The 12468-nt window shown below is 34.1% G+C and overlaps 1 non-coding gene and 1 pseudogene across 1 annotated transcript; one reads left to right on the top strand and one right to left on the bottom strand.

Annotated features, from left to right (window-relative positions):
* Window positions 1-64: 64 nt before the first annotated feature.
* LOC115227461 lies at window positions 65-164 on the top strand (annotated as a pseudogene).
* An 8982-nt stretch (window positions 165-9146) lies between these two features.
* Window positions 9147-9218, bottom strand: Trnah-gug. The gene has a single exon. It is a non-coding gene; the product is annotated as a tRNA-His (tRNA).
* Window positions 9219-12468: the final 3250 nt, after the last annotated feature.

Below are 12468 nucleotides of genomic sequence, written 5' to 3'. Positions count from 1 at the left end.
TATAACAATTAACAAGTATAATAAATTATTTCGATCTTTATATAGTAATTAATTTAAAATAAATGTCCTTTGGGACATATAATAAAATTGGAACGATACAGAGAAGATTAGCATGGCCCCTGCGCAAGGATGACACGCATAATCGTGAAGCGTTCCCACTTTTTTCAATTTTTGACATGCTATTGAATTTGGTAAAGTTTGATTTGTAAGTTCCGAACAACTTGTGAAACCGTCGAGCCGGTCGGTCTCTGGCGGAGTGATGGAAAGCGTCCTGACGGGATGACTACCTTCCCTTCAGGGAAGGAAGTCTCTGGTTTGGGATGCAACTTGTGTTGACTCGTTCTCCGCGACGATGTTACTCAAGTCCATCACTAACCCGGTTTCTGCCAGTGCTCAGGCTGAGAAGCTAAGAGGTCGAAGTATGGAAATATTTCGGACTCTTACGAGTTTGTCCCCCTCGCCTTTGAAACATCTGGAATCTTCGGCAGGTCTGCGACTCGCCTTCTTGCCGACATTGCCAGGAGAATTGCCAGGAAGACCAACGACCGGAGGGAGACGAGCTGGCTCTTCCAGCGAATCTCGGTCGCGGTGCTCCGCGGAAACTGCCACTCGATACGCAGTGCGGCGACTTTGAGCTGACCTCCAGGCTCTTTAAAATTCGTGTTAACTTTTTCATTATGGTGTTTTGTCAAAATAAAAAAAAAAACTGTTGAAACAACTTTTGCATAAAGTGTGTGTAGTGCTAGCTGAATACCGATTTGAGAACATGTGATAAATTTGAATTGTCAATCTTAATAATAAAATGGTATGGTGTGTGTCTATGTATCTGCCTTTGTGTGTGCTCACCAACTTCAAATTGCCCTTTCCGCCAAAAAAATCAAAAAATTATTTCATGAATTTTGGTTAAAATAAACAACTACAATGTCTCCGACTCACATGATGAGGTCCTTAACTCCTTTCCGCAAAAAAATAATTTTCTGCATTTTGGTTTAAATGAACAACGTAAATGTCCTCAACACTCATGATGAGGTCCATTAATACTTCTCAGGCAAAAATCTTACATATCGAGAAATAATTGATAAAAACAAGAGCGATATAAAGTGGTTATACATGCTGACAGAACACCTGCAAATGAACATGAGCGTCGATACAACGCACAGTAGACATTTTCTTTTTTGTTGAGCAAAGAGCGTGCGCAAGAGGGCAGAATTTACCTAAGTATTTTCCTGGTATTGTAATCATTTGTTCGAATTGATTAGGCACGCTTTTAAAGGTACCATCAATAACCCAGACATCTGATTTTCTCAAAATGTCAACCTGATAATCCGAACAAAAAATGACAACGATTACATCATTAATTCCAGAATCCTTGCGATAAAAAATTTCGCCCCGATCATTATAACACAAACTTCAGGAAATTTCAGGAATAATCGGAACAAAATTTGGTATCAGTGTTTCTCTTCCCCGTTGAACGAGACGAGTCAATGAACGTTCCTTTGGAGATTTTAATGACGTTAACATTGGCTCCAATGAGGTTCTTGACACCACATTCTGTCTTCTGACGCCTTTGTGGCATATTTCAGGTCAGAAACTAGTTTCATGCTTTTATCTCATGATCCTCAAAGGGGCCATGATATGAGCATTTTTGTGCTCAACTTGTTTTGAGCATCCACCGTGCACCTCGCCCTGCATTCTCGATTCTGCACCTCCAATAGGTAAGACCGTCTTTTTTTCTATCTGTATTATACAAATAGTTCCGGTGTAGTAAAAGTTTGCCATTTCTTTGGCTTTTAAGCAGTTCAAAGTCAGTCATAATAAGGATTAAAGTAAAAAAATTGTTGAAATTTAATTAATTAGATTTAATCTGGTGAAAATAAATTTTTTATTTATTTAAGTAGGCGAGTTGTCGCATAGCCAATTCAGGAACGCATCGATCATACGATGCTCTTCAGTACCATTAATATTTCCCAGAGGAGAGGATGGGTATAATATCAGGTTTATGCATATCAATCCATTAACTGGTTAACAGTTGTATGAAATTTTATTCTTATAGATTAATGATACGAGAGCAAGATTTCAACATGATTAATCGGACAAAACATTTATTTAATCAGTTTATTGTAGATATGTCTGCAACGAAGGAGGCAGGGAGACTTCTCTATATTCGTTTAAATAAGCAAAAACTCCGAGCAAAAGAGTATATACATCTAAGAAATAGAATAATTAATTATGATAATTTAACTGATGTAGGTCAAATGGTTATTTTGCCTTCGTCATTCACGGGAGGACCAAGATATATGCATGAACGCACACAAGATGCAATGACGTACATAAGAATTTATGGAACACCTGATTTGTTTATCACTTTTACATCTAATCCAAAATGGCCAGAAATAGTGATAAAATATTTATAGGGCAAAAAGCAGAGTATAGACAAGACATCATTGCGAGAGTTTTTAAACGAAAGTCGATAACATTATGGATCTTCCCGCGAAGGGACAGATATTTGGAAAGACAAAATGCCTCATGTATACAGTAAAGTGGCAAAAAAGAGGTTTGCCACATATACACATATTGTTATGGTTAGTAACTAAAATTAGAGCTACAGAAATAGACGATTGCATACGGGCAGAATTGCCAAATCCAAGTGAAGATAGAGAACTATACGAGATCATCAAAAGAAATATGATCATGGTCTATGTGTCATGTATAACAGATCATCACCGTGTATGAAAGATTGTAATTGTTTAAAAGGGTACCCTAAAAACTTAATATATAATACGCAAACAAGTAAAAATGGATTTCCGCTTTATCAAAGAAGGGGCGCAACTGAAGGAGGATTTACTGTAACTCTCCAAGAAGGAAAAGAAAATGAAACAACAGTTGACAACAAGTAGTTAATGCCTTATAATCCACTGTTAAGTAACATTTTTGATGCACATATTAATGTTGGATTTTGTAATTCTATTAGATCCATTAAATGTGTATGTAAATACATTAATAAAGAGTCGGATCAAGCAATTTTACAATTGAGCAACATGACGAGCCAAGTTTTTCCAGCATAGACGATTTATCTGCAGTAATAAAGGAAAATGGAGAATTTTTGGATATCCGATTTATGAAAGATATCCATTAGTAATGCATTTAGGGTGCACTTGGAAAATAGGCAAAGGATATATTTTACAGAAGAAACTACCCGTAATCAAGTTATGAATCCAGAAATTTAACGAATATGGCCTACTTCGAATTATGTCGGACAGATGTTCCTAGATATTATACGTGGGATGTGGCCAAAAGAAACATAAAGAAGGATAAGAGGAGAGCCAGTAAACGGGCATAACAATATTGTAAGTACGGAAGCATTGGGTAGACTCTACCCTACCCGGTAGAGTATATACCGTGCATCCGAATAATTTTGAATGTTATTTTGTTAGGTTACTTTTTCACAAAATTGGGGGCCAGAATTATTTACTGGTCACCGGACTGTTAATAGTATACTCTGCGAAACATACAGAGAAGCCTGTTTTAAATTAAGTCTTTTAGAGAATGACCATCACTGGAATCAGACTTTAACAGAAGCCGCGATTGCAGATTCTCCATCGCGACTAAGGTATTTATATACTTTGATGCTAGCCCATTGTGGGTTAGCAAATCCTAAGCAATTATGGGAAGGTCATCGAGAAATTATGTGCGAAGATATATTAAAAGAGAAGAATAGATCCAGTTTTGATGAAGAGATTTTCTAGATTTGATTAATCATGATAGACAGATTGTTAATATCTGTCGTAGGTAAGAGTTTAAGTGAATGTGGTTTTAAAATCAGCGATATTCATAATATAAATACTTTAGATGAACATTATAATTTAGAAGAACTCCGAACAATTGTGAAAGAGAGCACAGCTTATTAGCTGATCAGTTGGAAATATACAGAGAAATTAACCGAGTCATCCAAGAAGAAAATGGTTCAATCATTTTAAGAACTATCTTCTAAATTTATTGTTAGCAAAGGTGAGAAGCGACAATTAAATAGCACTAGCACTAGCATCCTCTGGAATTTCTTTAACTCTTTTAGATGGCGGGCGAACAGCACATTCAACATTCCGTTAAATCTTTCTTAAAATACTGAATCGGTTTGTAATGTGAAAAAAATTTAGTTGCGGGTCATAGAATTATGAATTCTAGATTAATCGTTTGGGTTGAATGCATGATGACGCATTTGAAGCAGTCGACAGAACATATAGAGATATCAAAAATTGTATCAAACTGCTGTTTGAGGGAGCAATAGTTGCTGTTGGCAGGTGAATTTAGACAAACTCTGCCAATTATTACAAGAGGGACACCTGCGGATGAATTGAATGCCTGCCTCAAATCTTCATACCTGTGGACATGCGTCAAAAAGTAAGCTTAGATGTAAATATATGTGCACATTTACAAGGGGTCGATAGCATATTTCCAAAGATCTTTGTAGATATTGGAAATGGAGCAATTATTTCAGATTTACAAGATCAGAAAATTAGGCTAACGGAGGAATTATGTATATATGTGAATACAACAGAATTATTCTGTTCAGTATATTCTGGACTATTAGAAAACTACAGGAATTTCGACTTGCTTCGTGAAAGAGTTATACATGAACCCAATGGAATATGTTTGGAGCATGATGAAGCAAAAGTATTCATTAGATCCTGCAAAAAATAAACTTGATCTCGAAGTCAAATTAATGAAAATTTGGAACGAATTTCCATCTGAAAATATTCGGAAATTAATTGATAGTATGCCTAAAAAGTCATACGAGCTATTTATTAATCAAGGATACCACACAACATACTAACTGTTGACTTTGTTAACTCTTTTTGTTAAAACTGGCTTTTTATTCACATGCTAAAATTCAAATTTTTTTAATTTTCGCCGATTATTGAAATTTTTTAAAAGTAAAAAAAATATACATATAATCAAGTTCAAACTCTATTTCATTTCGAAAATTAATAGCTATACGCCAAAAAAACTTAGTAACAGCAAAACCAGTTTTTTTCCACCAGCACTGTATTAGCTCCGCTAAATGATGACGTATAAATTTAGATTTATTAATCAAAATCGGTGGACGAATATATAAATCGGTGGACATTATTCTGGATCATGAAAGAGCCTGCGAATATCCAGTTGAATTTTTAAATTTCTTAGATCCCTCTGGGATGTCGAATCATCTTTTTAAGTTAAAAATAGGGTTGTATCAAATCAGGTCGTTTTATATTATTTACATAAACTTATAGTTGATTCATGAAACAGGCCCTCCGCTAAAGTTAAATCATGAAAATATGATGTTTAATAACAAAATAGATAAAATATATCACCAATCCGAAATGCTAACAAAATTTACAAAAAAATATTTTAAAACTCTTTTATATGAATTACGAAGGTTCCATGCATCCAATATGCTCTCCCGGATTGACGAGTGACGCCGTCATTAGTGTGTTACGATTTTTTACGATATGAATTACATCAATTAATTCCATAAATAGTCAATAAATATTGAGTTTTTGAAATGCATTCGTTCAATTCTATAAATAGTCAAAAAATATTGAGTTTTTAATCTTACAAATCAATTGAATTAAAAATAAATAATTCAATTAACACTAAAATGAATACTCGTTCCACAAAATATTACATAACACCAATATACAAATCACACCTACCATACTCTATCTAATTCCCAATTACAAATATCAACAAAAAAATATCAACGTTTCTGAATAAACAATTTATGCCTTCTCTGAAGACCAACATCCTTCAACGTAGCATTATAGTCCATCTCAGTCAAATCAAAAGCAGGGACTCCACTCATAACTTTATACCCATCAATATTGACTCCCAAATTACATATCTTCCTGAGCAATTTCTACCAATTCACCCAACAACTCAACCTTCACAGTCGTCCCGTAATTCACAGTCAACAAATACTCATTCATATCCAGAAATATGACTTTATACGTCCCCACATTGTCAGCTACATCTAAAAACAATACACAACACTCAAATCTAACCTTCTCCTCTGACATCTCTCCAATCCTCTCCATATATGACTGCTTTATATCCGATTGCCTACAAACACAGCCAGGCTTCGGATATTGTTCAATAAAGTCATATAAGACAGAAACAACATCTTCACAACTCGTTTGCCTCAACCTCCTGACCATCTCACGTGTTCGGGGATCAATTATAGCAAGGAAAGGATACACCCTCTCACTATTATACGAACTGTCCAACTCATTCCCACAACTCAATTGATGATATGTCTTCATAATATATATATTATACTTGAAACAACATAAAATGACTGTTGATGATATTCTTCACAGAGGATTATTCCATAAGTCTCGATTTAGAGAATGACATTCAAAAAATTACAATTTTGAATATTTATTAGAATCCAGCAATTCTTTTCCTTGGCAGCAATTCTAATCTAAGATTTGATTGGGAGGTAATACTTCGGCTAAGGTTCCAGAAAAAAGGATTTGGGGGTCGGGCTTGAACATAAGTCGGTCTTCGATGTCTTTTCGTATCTCATTCTCATAGGCAGGGTCATACATTTCTGAAAGAGGAACATGTTGGGGTAACGACTCAGATATTCTGAGGAAATTAAGTTTTATTAAATACTGAGAAGATGATGAATTAGGGTATGGACTGGGAGGGTCATTTGGTGGACTTTCGGTCTGATTTAAGGCTGATTCGTGCATTAATGTGCCATCAAAGTGCATTTGAATTGCTAACTCAATGTCCCCGTCTGCTAGTTGTAAGGCTTCTATGGCTCTTTGTGGGTCTAGGCCTATGTTGGGTAAAGATAAGATGGTTATTCACCAGTAATAGCACATATTTGGGCGATGTTGATATCAATTTCCGCCATTGTGATTAACAAACATAAACAACATTATGAAAATGTATTATTTATTTGATTATCCACATTTGTTAATTATTAATAAAATAAATTTCAATTAATAATATAATCATAAAGATACACTAAAAGATTTATTATACTTTTAAAAATAACAAAAATCACCGCGACTAAAGTATAATTTAATATGTATTTGTATATTTAGAATATATTTTTTTATTTTGAATTTTATTCCTCATTATATATTTTTTTAATAATATATTATTTAAATAGTAGCGTGTTGTAGTGTGACCCTTTCAGTTATAAAGTTTGAAAGAATGGGTGACCCAGTAAAAGGCAGAGCTCTTTTTGTCAAAAGCTGTTCTCAGTGCCATACGACTCATTCCACGGGTAAAAACAAAACCGGGCCAAATCTTTCCGGCATCTTCGGTAGAGGACCAGGCCAGTCCCCAAATTACACCTACACAGCTGCCAACAAATCTAAACGTGAGAATTCATTGATTATTAATTAAGCTATTATTTGGGGAGAAGACACACTGGATGTCTATTTGACTAATCCAAAGGCTTATATTCCGGGGACAAAAATGGTGTTTGCTGGCTTAAAGAAGAAGGACGACCGTGATGATTTGATCGCGTTCCTCAAAGTGGCCACAGCACCTGATAATGCCACTCCTGCCGAAAAAATGTTCAAATAGGAATATTTAACATTTCTAATGCTAACCTTTTACGTCATTAATTTCTTATGAATTTTCGTCATATTTTTTGGCGATTCTCTGATTTGCTAATTTTTAAAGAATTTTTTAAATTTAGTGGAAATTTGGGAATTCCGAAATTTTCAATTATTTTTTAAGTTTTTAAAAAAATGCTGAAATTAAAACAATATTTTTCTACAATTATTCGTTGTGATTTTAATGTTTTATATTAAAGACTCACTATCGAATAAAATGTGCAGAGATACTTATTAATTTGAAAATATAAAAAAGAAAAAGAGACATACAAACGATTCTGTTGCTGTCTCGTATTTATTTGAGAGCTAGATATGACATTTATGGCCAGTCTTTTGATATAATAAAACACACCATACCCAAGTTATAAGCCTCGTTAATACAAAATTCGAGAATTTCACATAGATTTCTCGAAAGATCTATTAAAGAAAATTAAACCAGTACTATCCACAGACTGGATCTTATTCGTTCCTGAAGACGTTCGTCTGACGATAGTTAGGACGCGGAAGTCGGGAGCCAGAGGACCAGATTCTATATTCTCTGGGTTCCCTGGTGCTGGAGACGCTAGCCTTGATCTTCAACGCGTCGATAAACACGAATTGTTTCCTGAATTTTGAAGAGATCTCACATAATACCGATTTGGAAGGCAGGAAACCCAGCAGAAGAGCCATCTTCTTACAGACCGATTTCTATCCTTTGCTCGATTTCAAGAACTTTGGAAAAGATGCTTGATGATTGTATCGAGATGAAATCCTAATGTCTGCGTTTTAACATGGGTTTATAAAAAACAATTCAACTTCAATCCACTTAACGACGCTTTCTGAGCTGATGAGTGAAGAATCAATTAAAAACTGGATTCAATTTATTAAACGAAGCACTTTTATGTATAACACAACTATTCATTCTTTATTAAAAGAAATACAATTTAAAAAACTGGGAGGAGTTTCTTGAACAAACACAGTCATTAATGAGTATAAAATTTTTCAATTTTTTTAAATTTTAAAGAAAGTGAGAGTTTGTATGATTTTTATACCTATTATCTGAGGATTTGAATGTAGAAAATATCACTTAATTTAAACTGCTTTACTTGATAAAAAGCAGATAGAACTATTAATTAATGATTTCATTTGGGTGTTTTATTTGTGACCTCCACTAATTCAAGAAAAGTAATTGTGTTGCTCGATTGTCATGAACAAATATGTCTGGCTTGTTATTCGATAGCATTATCAGTCGAGAAGTTTGTATCGACTCGGATTACAATAGATCATTTATTATAAAGAAAACCAATATTATTTTATATTGGTTCTATCATCGAATCTCTCTTCTCGTGCTCCGCGAGACTGCCTGTCAATACGAAGTGCGGCGTAGTTGAGCTGATCTATAGGCTCTTGAATACTCTTTCAGCCACCTACCCTAGCTAGTATTTAATTTTTTTCAAAAAAAACTGGTATTATTACATTGTCTGCCAACCTTACTTAGTCTTTAAATGTAAAAATAATTTTGATATAAATTTGATACATATAAATAAAAAATGCCTACGCCGGGAGTCGAACCCGGATCCCCTCGGCCACAACGAGGAATTCTAACCGCTAAACTACGTAGGCCTTTGTTTAATTTTCTTACTCGCTATAATAAATCTCTCTAATAATTAAACATTGTGAGACGTTCCATTTTTTCAGTATATTGTTCAGAATCCCCACTAGAATGCGTTATTAAGTTTATACGACATTTAATGACATGTTCTAATTACTTGTAAGAACATCAGTTCCTCAGCTTGTTTGCTAATTCTAGAGGAGAATCTGTACTTTGAAAAGGCCGTCCAGATAATCAATTTTAGGTTAGATCATTTCAAGTCAGAGTACCAACAAATTGCTGAGTAATTGCAATCTTGTAAATAATGGAAGTGATACATCACTGAAACTTTTTAATTGTTGGATTAATTTTATGTAAATGTATGGACTATGACTTAATTATGTAAATTCTATTTTAAATTGATCTAATTAAGAATTCAGCAGTTCTTAGGGGGGACAGTATCTGCTTGCCTTTTGTTTCTGTGTAATTTGTTTTTGTGTAATAATAAGTTTTTACTAAAAAGAATCAGTGATTTCTCTTCTTTGCCTGAAAAAAAATTTGCCACATCTTCATTTCATTTTTGGGTCAAGGTTTTTGTTCAGCTCATGTCCTCGCGACATTCCAGTCCTGCAAGTTGATTTGCGGTAAAGGCATACTCTTCTTTGTCTACTTTCACTCAATGTCTGTTTTCAATGAGCATACTCTCCAGCATCTTCTTCAACACAACCTACTGGATATATGTCCTAGTTCTTTCTTTAATGGATAACTTATCCACTTTTAATTAACTTTGAGAAAACTCCATCCCATGTCAAGACAATTAAAATAATCTTTAATTTTGCTTCATAGAGTATCGACACTTCATTTGCAAAATGGTCGTAAAATTTCTTTACTTCAACTCACTTCAAACGATTTTGTGAGGTAATGCCTACTTCGATTAAATTAATTTTTTTCTCTTTGTCATAGACAAAAATGTCAGGTTTATTGAATTTTGTTTCAGACATAATTGACGTGTCAACTCTGATTTCGACATTTTGTGTCGACATTATTGACACAACCGAATGTTTTTTCAATTTCCTGCTTCGTCTAATTCTATACATTGGTTCCAACTGGTCATGGTTCCAGGAGATCTTGAATTCGAAATCAAAGAATTGAAATCTGTACAGCTTTAGCTTTCTCGACAAGGCCATCGGCTTCTTCACGAAGACTATTCTGGAAGTAAGAGCAATGGCTATACCTAAACGCCAACCTCATGCTGCCGACCTTAGCAAGGAAATAAATCGCCTCAAGAAATCCAACCATTGAACAAGGAATTGAAGACTAGTGAACACAGATACATTTGTTTGAAATGGAATCGGATCCCTACAGCCGTGAACTGAAATCGTTCAACAGCGGAAGTATGGAAAGCAATTCGGACGTGGCCAACATGTAACAACAATGGATATTCCTTTCAATATCATTATGGGAATAAAAAGCATTAATGCACCAATTGATGTAGAAACAGAAGCTCTTTGACCATTCATTAGAGAAGATGCTGAGGAAGAAATTCAATTTTTGGAGGATCGCGACTATTCTCTTAGCTACTTGCATCTAATTTCGTTTCTGATTTTAACAAATTGTTGGAAATGAAGTAACCGATAAAATATTACGAAAAATTTGTTATTAAAATACGATAATATAACGAAAGCAGCAAAAAAAATGAATAACAAGCGAAAATGGAAATTCGACGAAAATGACATTAACGCGTTATTATACGGATTAAGGTCAGGGATAAACTTCTATTTAATAATTCTTCATTTTTGAAACCATAATTGATTAGAAACCAATGCCAGAGGCGAATAGCTGGGTAGTCTAATATCTGCTATTAATCTGATTGGTCCTAGGTTTGATTCCAAGGGGCTGCCTGTGCCAGAAACTCGGATTAGGTTTGAAGAATGACGCCGTCATGACATCTAATCACACACAGATACGTTGCTGTGATGATTGATCGTTAAATTCCCCTAAAACAACATATCTGATATTGTTTAAGCCGATAGAATCTGCTCCTAAGAAAAACATCATTACTAAGATAGGCAACGATGCACTTGGAATAATTTGATTCAAAAACATAGACCGTAAAATTTAATAAATTTTTTATTGTTGAAACGGTCATTGATTAGAAACCAATGCAATTAATTTTGACAGTCACAGTGGCAGAGACATTATGATAGATTGGCAAGTGATATGTAGCCACCATGGGATGGGTAGTTTGTGCGGGACGCGACGATCGGCGTGTTAATTATCATACATTATCATGTCAGAATTTAAAAAAAGCTAGAAAAATAATTGGGCAATTTGATGACTTATTCAACAAAAAATTCCCTTCGAGGAATTCCTTTAAGTCATCATTTTTGAGATTTCGCATGTATAAAAAGAAAAATATACAAGTATAAAAAAGAAAATCTCAAAATAGTAAAAACAATAGACTTGGAAGAAATAAAATCAAAATAAATTCAAAAAATGATGAAATTTAAAAAATTAAAATTCATAAGAATTATTTTTTCCAAATCAAAATAAATAAAACCGCAAGAAAAACATAAAAACAATAATAAACTTGACGCTTAGCCACATTAAAAAGCCACGACACACGTGAGACACGGTATTTTCTCCAGTCGATCTCTGTTGCTATCGTGAGAGACAACGCAACGTCGATAATGTCGGTGGGGTCTACTTCGGATGGATGGCTGTGCTAACTTTTAATTATATCGGTTCCTTTAAAACAAAAAAAACATAATAAACTACATCAAACATGTTTATCAGCTTAATTATTAGGCTTTATTTATTAAGCTTTTTTTTTACTAATCACAATCTATTAAGCTTACCATTAAAAATAGCCAAATTAGAAATTTCTAATAAATATAAAGTTTAGCTATACGAATAAGACATCCCATGATAAACTATACACCAAAATTTTTTTAGCAATGTTATATTTTTGGCGTCAGGCTGAATTTGGAGTTTTTATCAGGATATGGCATTAACAGTTGCATTTTTGAATTGATTGGTCATTCAAAAACCTTTTTAGCAAATGGCGATTAGTTTCTGTGGGTTTGTTTAAATGTCGAACTGATGTCCCAATAGTATTCAATGAATTTGAATGACTTTTCACATTCTGCACACAAATAAATCAATGCTTTTCTCGCATTTAGTTCCTCGTTTCGTAGGTATCAACCTCAATTTGAACATTTCAAGGCCGAACCGAAAATCAACAAACTCCCAGGTTGTCCAGATCAAGTTTTAATTCACTTT

This window comes from Octopus sinensis, unplaced genomic scaffold, assembly GCF_006345805.1.
Source record: "Octopus sinensis unplaced genomic scaffold, ASM634580v1 Contig03398, whole genome shotgun sequence".
NCBI lineage: Eukaryota > Metazoa > Mollusca > Cephalopoda > Octopoda > Octopodidae > Octopus > Octopus sinensis.
This window is presented reverse-complemented; position numbering and strand designations above follow the sequence as displayed.